We start from the raw sequence: 17,999 nt of genomic DNA on the forward strand, positions 1-17,999 counted from the left end.
AACCTTTTGCCACCTTCGTTTCCAGGGTTGAAGAGGCCTGTGCTAGAAAAGTTACTGACCCCCAAGCCCAGCTAGCGCTCACCCGGGAACTCATTCTAGAAGAGACTAACCCCCCCTGTAAGCAAGCCATTCTCCCATTGCGGGAAAAAAGTCTAAACGACTGGGTTCTCGCTTGCAGCGCCTTTGATCCAGCTGCTACGTCCTTAGCCCAGGCTGTCTCTGGCGCTGTCACTGCCGCCTTAGCCGCCACCACCGGTTGTTTTAAGTGCGGGCAGAGCGGTCATTTTGCCCGGGAGTGCCCCAATACGGAGGTCAAACGCCCGCCTCCCATACAACGTAATGGGCGCCCCCCTCCCACTCCATGCCCGCGCTGCCAACGTGGTTATCACTGGGCGCGCGATTGCAAAAGCAGCCACAGAGACCTTAACGAGAAAGATTTAAAAAAATTCTGCTATCCCTGGTGCCCTGGCGGTAGTCAGCGCCAGAGCACTGGGCAAGCTTTAAACTCCAAGCGGGGCAAGCCTCAGCCCCGCCCCTAAGAGGCAGCGTGCCGGCCGGTTCTAATAAAACTAATCACTTCACCGGCAGTAAAACGCTTCTCTGGACAATCCCCATCACTCCAGAAAAACCTACTCGTAAGTTAAGAATAGAGGGGCAATGGTACACAGGCACGCTCGATTCAGGGGCAGAAGTCTCTTGCATGCCCGCTCAGTATGCCACCATGTGCATGGTTCTTGATGGTCCCTCGGTAGTGGGAGCCACTGGTACCTCTACTTCTCTTCAGGCCATAAGACCCATTAAGTGGGAGGATGGAGAAGGCCACTCAGGTACCTTCCGCCCGTTATTTCTACACACCATAGACCAAATTTTATGGGGCCGTGACATCCTCGCCGCCTCTGGGGCAGTGCTTACCACGCAGCCCCCCCAATAATGAGCGCCACTGCTCGTTTAACACCTCCAGCACCCGTTCCTCTACAGTGGGATACTGAGAAACCTATATGGGTGGAGCAGTGGCCCCTTCCCACGCATAAATTGGTAGTACTCCAAGCCCTTGTACAAGAACAATTGGATGCTGGCCACATAGAACCTTCTACTAGTCCCAATAATTCGCCAGTATTTGTTATTCATAAAAAAACCACAGGGAAATTTAGGCTCCTCAATGATTTGCGGGAAATCAATAAGCATATTCTTCCCATGGGTTCCCCGCAGCCTGGCCTTCCCCATCCGGTAGCCATCCCGGCTCACTATCATGTAGCCACTATTAACATCAAAGACTGTTTCTTTTCCATCCCGCTACATGAGCGAGATCGCCCGCGCTTTGCCTTTACAGTCCCCGTCCCAAACCACGCGGGCGCAACTAGCAGGTACCAATGGAAAGTCCTCCCTCAAGGGATGCGTAACAATCCGGCCATCTGCCAGATGTATGTTGATCACGCAGTGGCCCCCCTGTGAAAGCGGGCCATGCTCATCCATTACATGGATGACATCTTAGTGGCCTCTGAAGACGCCGAGGCTCTTCCTCTAATCCTAAAAGACCTTACTACTAATTTAGCTGACCTCGGCCTTACGATTCAACCCGATAAAGTTCAAATTGTGCCACCATTAGCCTTCTTAGGGTTTAGTATTGATAAAACCATTGCTCCGTCCGCTCCCCAGCTGGACATACCGGACCGGGTCACTATCACTGAGCTTCAACAGCTCTGCGGTCAGATCAATTGGCTCCGCTCTGCGTTGCCGATCACCACAGCACAGCTACAACCACTCTTTATGCTACTGAGTGTCCCCGAAGCCCCGCCACTAGCAATCTCCCGGCGCATTAAGCTCACCCAGGAGGCAAAGGAAGCCATTGCCGCAATTAACAAGGCACTCGCTGCCTGCTGTCTCAACAGGTTCAGCACTAAAGAGGGCAATCTTATAGCACTCATCCTCCCTACGCCCGGCACACCTATGGGCTGCCTGTGGCAGGAAGGCCCTCTACTTTGGGCGCATCCCGCTAAAAGTCGACTTAGGAAGATTTGCCCTGCAGTGCGGCTCTGAATCAGCCTAGCTTCAGATCTAGTTACCTTGGCTGTTCATGTATTCGGAGAGCCGCCAGAAAAAATTGTTTGGCCCCTAGACACAGGCCAAACCCGCCTGCTTATACGTGACAACCCGGACATGCAAATCCTTTTAGAAGGATTTCAGGGGGAATTCAGCTGCCACTATCCCAGCCATCGGCTGTTACAGGGACTCACCAAGCTTCCCTTCCGCAGCCCCTTCCATCCTTTCCCCTCCTCTGCACCCATCCCGGGTGCCACTACCGTCTTTACTGACGCCTCCAAAACCCGTTTCGCCTTCCTCTCTTATTCTCAAGACCACCCAAAACCCCGCCTATTCAGCTATGTCAACCTTCATTCAGTCCAAGTGGGGGAAATTCTGGCAGTGTCATACGCGCTAAACGCCCACTGCAACCACCCAGTGAACATTTTCACTGACAGCCTCTACACGTATCAGGTCTGCCGAGTCCTTGCATTTTCCACCTTTTTCCCCGGAAGACTCGGCCATTGATAAAGCACTTTCTGACCTCAGAAGCATCTTAGAGCATAGACAGGATCCTTGGTTCGTTAGCCACATTCGTAGTCACTCAGGCCTTCCGGGGCCCTTGGCTAATGGCAACAGTATAGTAGACCAAGCAGTCTCAGCTCAAACTACCCAAGCTATGCTAACTCACACAGCGGCCCCTCCGGGGGACGCTGTTAACCAGGCCAAGTTATTGCATTCCAGGTTTCACTTTTCGGCTACGTCGTTACATCATTTATGTGACCTTCCCCTAGACACCTGTAAACATCTTGTCCGCAATTGTACAACTTGTGCGCCCTTTACGCCGCTTGGCCCCCTGCAACCTCAGGGAGTCAACCCACGAGGCCTAAAACCAAATTCTAGATGGCAAATGGATGTAACTCATGTTCCGTCCTTTGGGCACCTTAAGTATGTACATGTAATGATTGACACCTTCTCAGCCATGTGTTATGCAGTCCCCCTCGCCGGGGAAACGGCCAAACACTGTATCAAGGCCCTAAGACAAGGAATTCTCTTCATGGGAGTCCCCTGGGACCTAAAAACGAACAATGGGCCTGCCTATCGCGGTGCCTCCTTTCCGGCTTTTCTTCAGTTATATAACATCACCCATCATTTCGGCATCCCCTATAATCCACAGGGGCAAGCCATTGTAAAAGCAATCCATCGCCGCTTAAAAATACAAATTGAAAAAGAAAGGGCAATGCTCCCCCAGGCAACTCCAGGGGACCTGGTTATAACAGCCCTTATTCACCTTAATCTACTCACATTCAATAAGGAAGGGCTTTCGCCCCTACCTAAACATTGGGGGCCCTCGTATAGGCCCACCCAGGCCCCGATGGTTTACTGGAAGGACCCGGAGAATAATACCTGGAAAGATCCCTCCCCACTTCTCGCCCAGGGGCGCGGGTTTGCTTGTGTTTTCCCAGATGATGCAGCACAACCAATATGGATCCCAGGAAGGGCAATCCGGCCCGCCACCAGCAACCACGCGTCCAACGAGACGAGAACGCCGCCAGCTCCGCAGCGTGACGCACCAGATGACAACAGTACACCTGGGCCTAGACCCCAGTCCGAGTGAACCCTCTTTTTCCACAGCCCTCCAGCCGCACCTCAGCTCCAACCAGCCGCACCTCAGCTATATCGCAAACCCCACCACCCCAGCCTCCTCTACCCCCCTCTCGTTATTCCTCTCCCCTCCTCAGCCTCATTCAAGCAGCCTTCACCTCAGTAAACTCCTCCAACCCCAATCTTACCTCCTCCTGCTGGCTCTGCCTCTCCACCGCCTCCTCCCTGTACGAGCCCGTTGCCTCCAACCTCTCCTTTTCAAAAAACACAGAGGACAGCCCCTTGGAATGCAATTGGAATACCTCTGCCGTCCCCCTGACCTTTCATTCAGTCTCCTATACAGGAAAGTGCGTCCGCCCTCGCTCCAGTAACTCTCCCGACCTCACTGCCTGTGCCAGCTACTCATCTCCCAGCAGCTCGGCAAAATTTCTCATTCCTCATAACTCCTCCTAATGGCTCTGCTCCTCTACAGGACTTACCCCCTGTCTCAGCACGAATATCATCAGTGAATATAAAGAAACTTGCCTCCTAATTGTCCTTATCCCTAGGGTCTTATACCACAGCGAAGAAGACTTCTTCCTCCGCCTGGAAAGAACTGCAGCTCCTGCCCTTCTGCAAAAGCGAGAGCCCATCACCGCCCTCACAATTGCCTCCCTCCTAGGTCTTGCCGGCGCTGGCACCGGAATCGCTGCACTAGCCAGTCAAGGCTCCGCCCTAACTCACCTCAGGGCGGCTGTTGACGAGGACATTCGTCACCTACAAAACGCTATTTCCCATCTAAAAGATTCTGTCAATTCCCTCTCTGAGGTCGTGCTCCAAAACCGCCGAGGTCTCGACCTTCTCCTCCTCAAAGAAGGAGGCCTCTGCGCCGCCCTAGAAGAGTGCTGTGTATATGCCAATTCCACAGGTCTCGCCGAGGACAGCCTAAAGAAGGTCCGAGAGGGACTGGAACAACGCAAAAAAGACCGTAAAGCCACCAGCTATTGGTCCCACATCTTTACCCCCCTCCTCCCATACCTCCTCCCTCTCCTCGGCCCTCTACTAATGATTATTCTAGCTCTCACCTTAGGACCCTGCCTCATCCGCAGAATTGTCCAGCTTGTAAGGAAACAAACGGATGCCATTTTTTCCTCGTTCGTGCAAATCCAGTATCAGCGACTCGCCACCTCTGACGCTCCCCACTCTGAGATGACAACCAACCCTCCGCAACCTCAACGCCACCGGTCAACCCGCCGACCGCGAGGCCCTTCTCAATCACCTGAACATCGCTCTCGCCTCGAGTTCCAGCTTCTCTGAACCCCTGAACTTTAAACCCCTCACCTTCGCCCAGCCCGCTGCAGCAAAGCCCTTGTCGAGCGCCCGAGCACCACACCAACACTGAGCTCCAGCCTCGCTGAGCCACCGTCAACCCCTTTTTCCCTTCCCCGACCTCCCCCTTCCCTCACCCTTAGCGGACTTCTCCGGTAAACCTCTTCCTTTAAATTAGAAAAGAAAGGGGAATTGCGGGTTACTGAGCATATACCTCGACTTACCAGGTCTGGGCTAGGGGACCTGCGCAACCCCTAGGGAGGGTAGTGGGTACGGGCGGTCAGTGTCCTCCACAGCCCCCCGGACCTAAGGAAGCGAGGTCGAAGGCAGGCCCCATTTCCTCACCCAAAATACCACCGGTGGGGGAGGCTTGCCGGAGGAAACCGCCCTTCCCCCAACCGCCCTTTCCCCCACTTCCTTATCTTGCCCGTACACTCCCCGTTGCCAATGCAACTCCCATCACCACCAGTGCGCATACATTGTTGCCAGACACCGTTGCCAGAGCAACTCCTGCACCTTTTAGAACAACCTCCGTGCCCTCTCAGAACCAATCCTAACCTCCGCACCCTCTCAGAACCAATCCTAGCCTTTATCCCCTCAGCATTGGCTTGTAACAACCCCCGCCCTCTATGCCAGCCCATATAACCTGTGCTCACCCCGGAATAAAAGTCCTTTTGTTCTACCCTTACTGGAGGAAGAGTGTCTTATCTTTCCCTTCTCGCCGCCCTCCACACCTTGCACGCCTCCCGCCGGGGACCTGGCCAAGTCCCCCGCCTCGCCCTCGCCTCCGGGAAAGAGCCCCCGCCGCCGGTACCCTCCAAGCAACGCCGATAGCCGAGGGTTCAGCAACCGGCCGCCCCCCCCCCCCCTCAGACGAATCAACTGCGACCGCACTGCACCTCAAAGGAATTTCTCAAAAAGGTAAAGAGGCAGCCAACTCAATGGGAAAAAAATTTTGGAAACCATGTATCTGACAAAAGACTGATATCTTGCATATATAAAGAAATCCTACAACTCAATGACAATAGTACAGACAGTCCAATTATAAAATGGGCAAAAGATATGAAAAGACAGTTCTCTGAAGAGGAAATACAAATGGCCAAGAAACACATGAAAAAATGTTCAGCTTCACTAGCTATTAGAGAGATGCAAATTAAGACCACAATGAGATACCATCTAACACCGATTAGAATGGCTGCCATTAAACAAACAGGAAACTACAAATGCTGGAGGGGATGTGGAGAAATTGGAACTCTTATTCATTGTTGGTGGGACTGTATAATGGTTCAGCCACTCTGGAAGTCAGTCTGGCAGTTCCTTAGAAAACTAGATATAGAGTTACCATTCGATGCAGCGATTGCACTTCTCGGTATATACCCGGAAGATCGGAAAGCAGTGACACGAACAGATATCTGCACGCCAATGTTCATAGCAGCATTATTCACAATTGCCAAGAGATGGAAACAACCCAAATGTCCTTCAACAGATGAGTGGATAAATAAAAGGTGGTATATACACACGATGGAATACTACGCGGCAGTAAGAAGGAACGATCTCGTGAAACATATGACAACATGGATGAACCTTGAAGACATAATGCTGAGCGAAATAAGCCAGGCACAAAAAGAGAAATATTATATGCTACCACTAATGTGAACTTTGGAAAATGTAAAACAAATGGTTTATGATGTAGAATGTAGGGGAACTAGCAATAGAGAGCAATTAAGGAAGGGGGAACAATAATCCAAGAAGAACAGATAAGCTATTTAACGTTCTGGGGATGCCCAGGAATGACTATGGTCTGTTAATTTCTGATGGATATAGTAGGAACAAGTTCACAGAAATGTTGCTATATTAGGTAACTTTCTTGGGGTAAAGTAGGAACATGTTGGAAGTTAAGCAGTTATCTTAGGTTAGTTGTCTTTTTCTTACTCCCTTGTTACGGTCTCTTTGAAATGTTCTTTTATTGTATGTTTGTTTTCTTTTTAACTTTTTTTTCATACAGTTGATTTAAAAAAGAAGGGAAAGTTAAAAAAAAAAAAACAAAAACAAGGAAAAAAAGATGTAGTGCCCCCTTGAGGAGACTGTGGAGAATGCAGGGGTATTGGCCTACCCCACCTCAATGGTTGCTAACATGACCACAGACATAGGGGACTGGTGGTTTGATGGGTTGAGCCCTGTACCATAGGTTTTACCCTTGGGAAGACGGTTGCTGCAAAGGAGAGGCTAGGCCTCCCTATAATTGTGCCTAAGAGCCTCCTCCCGAATGCCTCTTTGTTGCTCAGATGTGGCCCTCTCTCTCTGGCTAAGCTACCTTGAAAAGTGAAATCACTGCCCTCCCCCCTACGTGGGATCAGACACCCAGGGGAGTGAATCTCCCTGGCAACGTGAAATATGACTCCCGGGGAGGAATGTAGACCTGGCATCGTGGGATGGAGAATGTCTTCTTGACCAAAAGGGGGATGTGAAAGGAAATGAAATAGGCTTCAGTGGCAGAGAGATTCCAAGGGGAGCCGAGAGGTCACTCTGGTGGGCACTCTTATGCACACTTCGGACAACCCTTTTTAGGTTCTGGAGAATTGGGGTAGCTGGTGGTGGATGCCTGAAACTATCAAACTACAACCCAGAACCCATGAATCTCGAGGATGGTTGTATAGGAATGGAGCTTATGAGGGGTGACAATGGGATTGGGAAAGCCATAAGGACCACACTCCACTTTGTCTAGTTTATGGATGGATGAGTAGAAAAATAGGGGAAGGAAACAAACAGTGTTTGTTTTTTACTTCAATTGCTCTTTTTCACTCTAATTATTATTCTTGTTATTTTTGTGTGTGTGCTAATGAAGGTGTCAGGGATTGATTTAGGTGATGAATGTACAACTATGTAATGGTACTGTGAACAATCGAAAGTACGATTTGTTTTGTATGACTGCGTGGTATGTGACTATATCTCAAGAAAATGAAGATTAAAAAAAAAATTACTATTAACTATAGTCCATAGTTTGCAATAGATACATCCCCCCCATAAAACCCTCTATTATTAACTCCTTGTAATAGTGTCATACACAACCCAGTTTTAAAAATGAGCAAAATACTTGAATAGACATCTCTCCACAGATTATTTGCAAATAGCAAAAAATCATATGCAATTAGCAATTCATTATGCAATTAGGAAAATGCACATCAAAACTACAATAAGATACCATCTCACATACACCCAAGAATGACTACTATTTTAAAAAAATGGGAAATTACAAGTGTTGGAGAGGATGTAGAGAAACAGGAACATTCATTCATTGCTGGCAGAACTGTAAAATGGTGCAGAGCTGCTGTGGGAGACAGTTTGGCAGTTCCTTGGGAAGCTAAGTATAGAACTGCCATATGATCCGTCAATCCATCTACTAGGTATATACCCAAAAGAATTGAAAGTAGAGACTCTCACAGATATATGCACACTGTTATTCATAGTGGCATTATTCTCAATTGACAAAAGATGGAAGCAACCGAAGTATCTATCAACTGATGAATGGATAAGCAAAATGTGATATATACGTAAGACAGAATATTATTCAGCACTAAAAAGGAATGAAGTTCTGATACATGCAACAACATGGATGAAGCTTTAAGATATGTTGAGTGAAATAAACTAGACACAAAGGACAAATACTGTATTATTTCATTGATATAAAATAATTAGAATAAGCAAATACATATACAGTCAGAATCTTGAATACAGATTACCAGAGGATGAGACTGAGACAGAAACTAGAGAGTTAAGGTTCAAAATATACAGTTTCTCCTTGGGACGATGGAAAAGTTTTGGTAATGGATGGTGGTGACTGTAGCACAACATTGTGAATATAATTAACAGTATTTAATTATATATCTGAATACGGTTAAAAGGGGAAATTTTGGGTTGTATATATGGTACTAGAATAAAAATTTTACAAAAAAATCTGTGGAAATACTACACAGTGAATTCTAAGTTAAACCATGGAGAACAATTAATAGTATAATTATAAAAATGTGCTTTCATCAACTGTAACAAATTGGCCACACTAGCACAAGGTGTTAATAAAAGGGTGGTATATGGGACAACTGTATTTTATGTATGATTCTTCTGTAACCCCCAACTTCTCTAATTAAAAAACAAAAGGAAAAAACAGTGCCTATCTCATTCCTGGAGGGATTTACATACCGGGAAAACGTAACTCATGAGATGCAATAAAATATCTTAAAAAAAAAAAAAAAAAAGACATTCCAGAATACTGAGTTTTTATCTCAGAGAGATTGGATACCAGCCAAACACTGAAACCTAATGAAATACAGTTTCTATTTAGACTGAAAGAGAACTAAGAAGATCCTTTTCAAAGTAAACCTAAGGTCAAGTCTTAAATACAGGTGATTCAATAAATAATTGCTGTACAATGCAATTAATCACTCAGTCAGTGATGTGGGGATCAGCTTAAAACTGGGACACTCAAGCCAGGGAGAAAACGATTGACATTGAAATTCACATACATCCTTAGATACGGCACACAGCAAGGAAAAGAGAGCAAGGGATCACTGATCTGGAAGCCCAAAAACCTGACTTCCAGTCAAATCTCTGCCACTTTCAGCTCAGTGAATTAGCCAGGTCACTTAACTTTTCTGTGCCCTCGTTCCCTCAACTGTGAACAACAGTAATAATGCATACCAAATAAACCTCAAAGAAAACACAAATTCAAATGAAATAGTATACGCATAAACAATCTATAAATAGTAAAGTACAATAAGATTTTTAAAGCACATAGCTGCAATGAGTTTCAATTGCATATTAATATCTGTATTTCACAAGAGATATACATACTGACCCAGATATTCAAATAACCTATATTCTCTGTGGCAATAGAAAAGTACTTGGATAAATTTATCTTGATTCTGTTCAATTATGTATGTTAATAAGTAAAATATAAAATAAAGTCAAGCTCAGCTATCACTCGCAGGCATGTATCAGTGTTTGTGTCCCTGCTTTAGTTTCCTGGCTGCTGAAAGAAACAACCATATAATGAGGTGGCTTTGTCAACAGGAATTACTGGCTCACAGTTTGGGTTTAGAAGGCTTGCTTCCTCCCAGGGTTGGTATCCCCTGGCTGGATGGCAATCTTCAGGGTTCCTTAGCTTTCCCGTCACATGGCGGCATCTTCTTTTCTCCTCCAGGTTACACTGATTTCCAGCTCTGGCTGCTCGCCATGTTTTCTCTCCCCATTTGACTTTGCCTCTGTTTTAAAGGACTTTAATGATCTGGATTAAAGCCCAATCTGATCAGCTGGGCCACACCTTAACTGAAGAGATCTTATTTACAATGGGCCCAACCCCACCAGAATGTGGAGCAAGTCCAAGAACCCTGTCCAAATTGGGATACACAATTCAACTTACCATGATACTCAATCAAAATCAGAATTCTGGGAACTTGGAAAAACTGTCTTTTTAGAAGCTTCAAATTAAATCATTCCCATGTTTGACCAAAAAAATTTTGAGTCCATAGCAACATTAGACATTATCTAGTCTAACTCATTTATTTCACAGTTGAAGAAACTGAAGTTGAGATAAAATTAAGCGGATTACCCACAGCCACAAAGTTATTTCCAGGAATAAAACTTGAGCCTAATGCTTCGAATTGCCCATTCAGTGCTCTTTCCTTCACACCTAAAATAAAGGCCCATCAGCCACAGGACACAGTTTTTTAATCCATGGTTAGAATGCTTACAAGGTGATAACTCAGCTTTTAGTTTATCATTTATTCTAGACTAGTACAGAATATTCCCCTGCCCATAACATAGTGCTTTAGTTCTCAGGTTTTTGTGCAAGGATTGTAGGTAGAAATGAGCTAGTTAATTTCTGGACATTTTCCAGTTCTGCCCATTACTATTGATGCACCATACATTTCCACAGTTCTAACAGTACTCAAAAGATATGTTTTAATATATTTCAAATTCAATGATTTGAATCAGCCAGAAGAGCCATAATCCTGTTAAGTTCATGAAACCATGAAATTATTTTTTCCAAGTATATTTCAGAAGAATTACAGAAAACTATGTTGAAAACATTGATGCAGAAGGTTGGAATTTCTTTCTAAAGTCTGTTAATCTAAAAAATTGTGATGAGAATTTATACATAACTGCCTTTTGAAATAATTTCCCAATTATTTCAAAGAAAACAATTTGTATTTATTTACACTGAGCCAGTCAGAATTATCTGAGAATAAAACAGAATGTGAATTATCAGCAGAGAATAATCTCTTAGAAAAACAGCAAAGCATCTATCAGCAAATAAATAATTTCCACTTGGAAATTAGGTATGCCCCAGTGCTCAAATGATACAAATAATGAATTGATGTTGCTATATCTACTTGAGGCCAGTATGAATTGAATACTCATCAGGTTTATTATTTCAGTTCTTTCAACTATTTAACTATTTGTGCCAGTTTGGATATATTATGCCCCCCAAAAAGCCATATTCTTTAATGCAGTGTTGCGGGGGCAGGCTGTTTAGTCTGTTAATTAGGGTGGAAACATTTGATTAAATTATTTCCATGGAGATGTGGACCCCACCCATTCAGAGTGGTTCTTAATTAAATCACTGGAGTTCTATAAGAGAGCAGCTGAGAGAGACTTTTAGAGAGATGCTTGGGAGCTGATGCTTAGAGATACTTGGAGACGAGATGTTTGGAGATGCTAGCCCAGAGACATTTTGGAGAACGCCATTTTGAAAGAACCTCAGAGCAAAGGATCAGCAGATGCCAGCCACGTGTCTTCCCAGCTAACAGGTTTTCTAGATGCCATCGGCTGTTCTTCAGTGAAGGTATCCTCTTATGATGCCTTAATTTGGGCATTTTCACAGCCTTAGGACTGTAAATTTGTAACCAAATAAACCCCCTTTATAAAAGCTAATCCACTTCTGGTATTTTGCATAATGGCAGCATTAGCAAACCGGAACACTGTTACTATTTTTAAATTGTCAAATATATTCCCTGCAATTTTCTGAGTAATACCTCAGTTTATTTGGAATTATATATTTGACTTCATATTAAAAGGCACCAGGTTTGGAAAATAATTGTTTAAAATAAAATAAAATTATCTTTGAATCTATTTATTAATTTATGCTTTCATTAATAAATAGCCTACTCTGTAGCAAGAACTATTTGCTCTTTAAAAAATATCTAAAGCAGATCCAATGTTAAGACTTCAAACTTCTTATGTAACTATTTAGAAGTTCTATTGCAAGTGTGAGTAGAGAAGTATTTAAATTCAAAGCAATAAAAGTATCCTAAACGGTTCAAAATTGAAAAAAGCAATGAATTAAAGAACTAGTATCAATTTTTTTCTTTCCTTTTCAGTTCCTTTATAAACTAAATTTCAAGAATAAAGACTACTTTGCTTGTAAATGTTGTCTCCATGGGGACAAGGTAACTTTAGTAAAATGGATATCATGGTCCACATATGCACAGATAAGAGTAATGGCCAATTTCTTCCTCTCCATTGTCTATGTATTAACTAAAAATGAGAAAGAAAACCTGCTAAACAACAAAAACATTAAGAGACTACAAAGTTAATATAAAATAATTGGAAACAGATAAAACTTTTCATTGGCAGATAACATGATAGGCCACATAGAAAATACAAGAGAATCTACCGATAAATTAAGATTGTTGCCAAGATTGCTGGGCACTAAATCAATAATAAAACCTCAGTAGTACACTTGTCATAGAGGAACTGCCAATTACAAGGGACAACAGATTAAAAAAAAAAAAAAAAACACTCATAATATAAAAAATATCTAAAGCAGATCCAATGTTAAGATAAGATGCTTTTCCTAAGTGTAAATCTAACCAAAGATGAGCAAAATCTAAATGGAGAAAACAACCAAGCATAATTTAGAACATAAAAGAAATCCTGAGTATATCGAGAAATCTGCTGTACTTGAATTACAGAAGACTAAATATTCTAAAGACATCAATTCTCCATTAGTTAATCTATAAATTAAAATTAATTTGAACCAAAATCTCAAAAGTCTTTTGGAAAACTTGGCAAGCAGTTTTCATGTGCAAGAGTAAAGGTCTAGAATAATTAAAATAATTTTTAAAAGAAGAGGTAAAAGAGACTTACTCTACCCAATATTTTATTTTAAAAATAAAACATGAAAGTGAAGTATTGCCATAAGGTTGGACCTAGGAACAGGCTCACACATACAATAAGAAATTAATTAACCTCTTGTACTAATCTTTCATCAGTTTATGTGCCACAGACATCATCTAGCAGTTTTTAGTTTCTCTTTTTACTTTCTTTATTGGATTCTTTTCTGAACAGAAGTTCTTAATTTCAATGTCATTGCATTTATCACTCTTTTCTTTTGTGGTTAGTGCTATTTTTGTATGTTTTAAGAAGTCCCTCCCTATTGTAAAGTGATAAAAACATTTCCCCTTTTGTTTTATGAAGTTTTATCATTTGTTCTTTTCTTACATTGTGGTTTTTTAAAAATGTTGTGATGTATTATCCAATTTTTTTCTAATGAATAATTAATTGTACCAGCACCTTTTATTAAGGAATCCATGGTTTCCCCATAAAAAAATAAAATAATAAAAGAAGAAATTAATAGACTTTCAATGAATGGGATTGGAATAAGAGATTACCCATATTAAAAAATAAAATTAAAATAAAAGAATATATAAAATCTCTAGTTTACCCCATACCCAAAAATTCAATTCTGGGTAAATTAAACATGCAAAATTGAAATGCAAATTTAAAAACACTTAGAAGAAAATAATGGACACTCTATCACACAAAGGTATGGAAGGTGTTATAAATAACACACAAAAAATGAAACCCACAAAGAATCAGATTCAGAAACTTAACTAAATAAAAAATTTTAAACATATGCATGACAGAAGACACTATAAAACAGGTTACAAAATAAGTCATGGCCAAAAAAGGATTGGTATTTCAAATATATATAAAGAACAACACATATAAAGACAAACAACACAATAGAAAAATGAGCCAAAGATATGAAGAGGCAATTAACTGGTAAGGAAACAAATAGTCAATAAACCTTGCAAAACCATGCCCACTCTCATTAGTAATCAGGGATTTGGAAAGAAATACAACTGGATTCTATCCCACCAACTTCAGAATGCCAAAATTTAAAGTTTTACAATTCTCATATAATAATAAGGGTATACAACTACATTTTTACATCAAATAGAAAATAAAGTCAACTTGAAGATTCTCATACCCTAGGAATCAGAAATTCCATTTCAGGGTATATACCCTAGAGAAGAGTTTCTCAAACTTTGGCATGGACAGAATCACCTGGAGAGCTTGCTAAAATATAGGTAGATTTCTCTGCCTCAAAGCCAGAGTTTCTGATTTGGTAGATCTGGGATAGGCCCTGAGAATCTGCATTTCTAACAGGCTCACAAGTGATGCCGATGTTTCCAGTCCGGGCACCACCGTTTGTGAACTATCGACCTAGTGAAACACTTGCTCTTTTATCCAAGGAGACATGTAGAAACTATTCACTGCAGCATTGCTTGTAACAGTGAAAATTCTGGAAACAATCTAAATGTCCATCAATCCGGAAAAGGATAAACTGAGTCATTTTCACACAATGCAGTACTACACAGCAGTTAAAATAAACATTTAAAGCAAAATGCATCCATGACTAAAATTCTACCTGCAATCACCTGCAAAACAATTCTATGTATTATTTACAGATGCATAAATGTCATATGTGTGTAGAAATACATGGCAACAATAAAACCAAATTTATTATAGAATTTAGTACCAGGATTGAAAAGGGATACTGGAATTGAAGAGTATAAAAGGATCCTCAAATGATTTGTAATGTTTTATTTCTTACAAAAAGAAAAGTATGACACATACATGGTATGATGTTAAGATTTGATAAAACTAAGGAATGGATACAGTGGTAAACGTTATGTTATTCTCCATTCTTAAATGTGTTTGAAATACTTTATATTAAAATGAAGAATATATCAGTATTAACTATTTAAAATTAACTCTACATAAGTAGATTAATATTTTATATTTTATTCAAATAAAACCTTGTATGTCAGACAAGAAAACACCATCACTTTTACTTTGCAACTAATGAAAAGTTTCCCAACCACTGATTCTCTAATTCAGTCAACGACTAGTTACCTATTGTCTGCCAGGGACTGTGGTGACCATACACAGACTAGGAAATCCCTGCCTTCAAGGAACTCACGGATTTGTATAGAGAGAGAAACAGATGGACCTAACTGTTGAAATCAAATGCTCTAACAGAGCTAAGTTCACTGGTAGTAGAGTCAGGAGAGGATGGGGGTAAGATAAGATTTAAGTAACAATTATAAAAATAAGTTTTTAGCTGAATCTTTAAAAAAGAGGTTTTTCAAGTAAAAAGGTGGAAAGCAATCATTGCTGGTAGAAGAGACAACAAGTTCAAAGGCGAAGAGTCATGGAAAGGTGGTTTATTTACCTGGAACCAAGATGTTCTAATATGGCTTATCATCAGTTGAGGAAAGGGCAGGAGACATATGAAAATGATAAATTAAAATGATCTTAGTAAATGGTTCCATCATTTACCCAGTTTTTAAGCCAAAAACCTAAGTTATCCTTGACTTCTCTTTTTCTCTCATACCCACATCCAATTAATTCATCACTGAATTCTGGTAGCTCTGTCTTCAAGATACATCCAGATTCCAACCTTGTCTCCCCACTTCCTCCACTAACACCTGGTCTAGGCCATCACCTCCCACCTGGCTTACGGCATAGGTTCCCATCTGGTCCCTTGGTTTGCAATCCTCCAGTCTATTATCTACACAGACTAGTGAGTGATGCTGCCAAAATTTAAACCAGACAATGCACTCCCCTGTTCACAGTCCTTCGATGACCACCCATCACTATGAGAACAAGATTCCAAGTCTTCACCATGGTCCAAACTGCACGATGCTAAATGGCCCCAACTCCCCAACCCCACTTCATTTCCTCACTCCCTTTGCTCCAACTGTTCTTTGACCACTTCCAACACTCTCCTCCCTCAGGGCCTTTGCCCCACGGTTCCCTCTGCCTGTGATCCTCAGAGAGTCCCAGGGCTCTCATCCTCACTTCATTTAAGACCCTAATCATACAACAATTCCTAAGACAGGCCTTCCTATCTAAAATAATATCCCGTCACCTTCCATTCATCATCTTATTTTAGATTTTCTTCACAGACATTATTACTTTATATTACATCATTTTGTTTACTTATTTATTGTCCTTCTGTAAATAAGAACTGCTGTTGTCTCCAACATCAAAAAGCACACTTGCCCAATGTGTGAGGTAAATAAGTATTTGTTAAACAAATGAACAGATGAACAACTATTTGTCATGTTTATACATTTGTAAATCAATAAGAGAGGAAAATGCTTTAAATACAAGGTGATAGATTAAGGAATGAAAAAAGAAGAGAGAACAAATATGACTATCTTTACAACACCTTAACTAAATCACCCTATATGTGCTCAGCAAAAGGCTGAAAGAGTTTCCTAAGAAATAAGAATCCTTTACAGTTTCACTGCAACTTTCATGAAGCTACTTAGTCCGTGGCAAATAATGTTTATTCTATTAGGAGAGAAAAGTCAAGCTGATAAATAAAATGAGAATCTTGGAGATGTTTTTTTGAAGTACAGAGCTGTCTTTATTGTTAAGCCACTGCAAATAGGCAAGCAGGTTTGCCATTTAATAAAATCAGCAGCAACAAGTTATTGGTAATTAAAGTGATTTTTCTGCAAAATCTGGGAAGTCATCCCAAAATTCCATCCTAATTTCTAACCAGAGGATTTGAAAATTTACATAAGAAAGGTCACACCTGAAATGTTGTGGTTAGAGCTACTACAAGAACAATGAAAAACTCCTGGAAGCCATCATACAATCTATTGCAAAAGGGCAAAAAAGACCAAACTCCAGAAATATTTATAGTTCTTGGTTTATTTCTTTAATTTGGAAACAGCAATCTACAACAAAAATCCAATTTTGTATGTAAAGAAATCATTTTGGTTAACAATAAGTTTAATCTATGTGTATCAACATTAACCCTAAAAAGCTTCTAAAAAGCAAAACAACTGTTTTAGAAATATAAGGGCATGAAGAGAAGCCTATTTTAAGCCTCATCTTTTTCATGCTCATGTTTATAACATAACCAAGTATGTTATCTATGCTACACGTGAAGCAACTTTTCAGCACGGGCATCTTATTCTAATTAGGATTTTAAATGAATCCTTCTCACTCTTGTTGCTTTAATAACAAAGACCTCTAGATACGAATCCAATGCCAGAGTGAAGCACAGAGAAATTCTAAAACTCTGAGAACATTTCAGTCTTGACTTCACTAAAGGCAGTCATGTAGCCTGATGCCAAAATGACAGACTACATCATGAGATTTACATTTCAATAAAACAACCTTCAACCAGAATGCTAAGGCAATAGGGTTATTACCTAATAAATTGCCACGATGCAGAAAATATACTGACTTGAAGTTGAAGACCTGAGTTCAGACCCAAGCTTGCCATTAACTAGATCTGACAACTTCAGGCAAGGTATTTTCTCTCCACTAAACCCCAGCTGTCTAAACTCTAAACGGATGACTAACACAGGTCTTGTCTACCTCACAAGCTTTTGGTAACAATAAAATGAGATAAGCGTATCGACTTGTTTTCTATATTTCAAAAATTAGTAATCTATGTCCCTGCTTCCTCTCCTCCTATTCCACACCTAACCAAATGAAATCTGGCTTACTCTCAGGCCCCCGAAACTTAAACACTAACCTCTATAGTGCCAAATTGATGGCTCTTTTCGGTTCTCTTCCTCCTTGATAACTCTAATACGTGGTACTAGAAAGCACGTCTACCTTCTTGAAACTCTTTTCTCTTGGCTTCCTCAATATCCCTCCCTCTTGGTTCTCTTCCTGTCCTTTTGGTCACTCTGCTTTAGTCATTCATTCATTTTACAAACATTTCTGGTTTTCATACAATGTTTCAACCCCCA

This window comes from Choloepus didactylus, chromosome 20 (assembly GCF_015220235.1).
Source record: "Choloepus didactylus isolate mChoDid1 chromosome 20, mChoDid1.pri, whole genome shotgun sequence".
NCBI classification, from domain to species: domain Eukaryota; kingdom Metazoa; phylum Chordata; class Mammalia; order Pilosa; family Megalonychidae; genus Choloepus; species Choloepus didactylus.